This window comes from Simochromis diagramma, unplaced genomic scaffold (assembly GCF_900408965.1).
Source record: "Simochromis diagramma unplaced genomic scaffold, fSimDia1.1 OVJJ01000229.1, whole genome shotgun sequence".
Lineage (NCBI taxonomy): Eukaryota > Metazoa > Chordata > Actinopteri > Cichliformes > Cichlidae > Simochromis > Simochromis diagramma.
The window spans coordinates 966,787-969,264 of NW_024386869.1; positions in this window are offsets into that span (position 1 = coordinate 966,787).

Below are 2,478 nucleotides of genomic sequence, written 5' to 3' on the forward strand. Positions count from 1 at the left end.
AAACACAGTAGGCTGTGGTCTTTACCTGCAAAACATTACAGAGAGTCACAAAGCAGCCCCCAGTGAACCGTGACAAAAATTCAATTAAAAAAAAGAACCGTCATAAAATGATAAAGAGCTACACATGATGACATAAATAACCAACAAGTGGCAAAAACTGGCCACAGTGAAAAGGACAACGACTGCAGTGACACAAAATGTGAGGCAGAACAAACACAAAAACACACAAAGCAACCAAACAAAGACAAAACAGCCAAAATTCAGTTTTGTACACAGAATTAGTAAAATTAGATTCAAAACAGCTAAACTAAGATTTATAAAGAACATAATGGCTTTCCATGAAGAGATGCAAGCAGAGCAAACAAAGATCCATGATTGATCTATGCTGCAAGCAAACCCGAAAAATATGCCCACAAAGGAATAGGATACGACCTAAAAAGGATCCAGAATCAAACCGTGTCACAAACTGGCTATCATGTAACGCAAAAGACTGGCAAAGCACACAAAGCAACAAAACTGACAAAAAGACAAGCAATTCAACATATGTGATCCACCATAGTGAACAAATGAAATGCCATAACAATAAATAAATAAAGCGCAAAACCACCAGCAGTGGGATACAAAGCCACTAAAGTGTAATATTAGATGGCAAAAAAGATAAGCAAATTGCACAAAAATGAGGTGCAAAATGCCCACAATGATACAGAATAACCCCCCGAAACCACTGAGAGACAAATTGAAAAAAGAAAACTGACAAAATGTAGCCACATAGGCATCCAAAAGATGGGAATTCAATACAGTATGTCCCAACAAGAAACACACTGATCAAAATAAAACACAAAATGGCCAAAACAAGGAGTAAAATGGAAATAAGGTTATATAAAATAATATGTAAAACCATTATTATTCCAATCCAATGAATATGATTAGAAGACATACATTCACTCAAGGTGTAAACAAAAAAAAACATCTGCCAAAAAAATTATTATCACCCAAAATATGCAATCACCCTAATTGATTGCACAATCATCTAGTGGTGCAAACTGGCCGCAAAATGATGAAAATGTGACTGAAATTGATGACAAAGAGAAATAAATTGACCAGAAAAAGATATAAAACAAGTTAAATGAGGTGCAAAATGCCCACAACGGGAGAAAATAACAAAATAACCCCAAAAATCCATTAAATAATAGTGGACATGATAACCAAAAGCTTCACAAATTGGCCATAAAATGACTGCAATGCAATGCAGAATTATTACAAAAACTATATATAGCAGCTACAATGACATAAAATTGCCACACAAAAAAACTATAAATTACAAAAATAACCAACAAAAGCACAAAAAGCAACCAAATTTAAACACAGCCACAAAAAACTGTAGCATAACCAGAAGAAGACAAAAAAAACCAACCAAAAATAAATCTAAAATGTTCAAAATTGTTTTGGCTGCTGCCCCCGCGACACGGCTCCGGATAAGCTAAAGAAGATAGATGGATGGGTGCTCAAATTAGACATAATATAACAGAGGGAAACAGATCCAAAACGACATGATGCCAAAGAAGCTCACAAATCCTAACAAGAATCACAGTGATGACCAACACACAAAATAGGCACAAAGTCATAGTGATTACAAAACGATGAAAAAAAAAAAACGAAACGACCACAAAGAGGCAACAATTAATGCAAAATGACCATAAGAAACAGGTGTTACTTGAACACTGAATCTTCTGGAGTTAATATCCCTTTCTTTGGTTAATCTGCAGTCACGTTTGGAAGATTACATCAACGATTTCATAATGCGCTGCCTGTAAAATCATGCCTTTCACTTTGAAACACAGCAGTGATGTCTCACGTCAGTCCACCATTCAGTGTTTCTGCTTCTCTGCACAGAACAGCTGTAGGCATCATGACATTTTCTGCACTGAGTTTTTCATCACGTTGCACTGTACCCTTTGATCTCACTTTGCGCTAGAGTTAATTGAATGAACTATATAAGGGATGCGTATTATGGCGATGAGGGCTGAGGGGTGAAGTAGCAGCTCTGTGGGCTGTGATCGCTGAATGCTTCAGAGAATTGGTTAAACCAAAGTCAGTTTTGAAAAATGGTGATTCATCAAGCACAAGTGCGCTAAACAGCTTGAAGCAGATGGATAAAGTTGAGTGCAATCACTTTTCCCTGCAAACCCTCCATCTGAACAATAGCTCACACTGAGGTACCTCAAACAAAGGCCAAACCTGCAGGAGTAATCTAATCCCATCATGGCTCTGTGTGCAAACGTTATGAATCAACAACTCTGTTAGTTTCTCCTTTTTTTTTTTACCTATTCAGAAATCGTTGGCACCAGTGATAATGGAGTAAAAAGCAGCCATGCAGGGAGGAACAGGGCTTATGGAGATCCAACAAACAGGCTATGCTGGACTTCTCAATCAAGCTGCTTCACTGTACCACCACATGTACTTTTACTCCATGAGTGG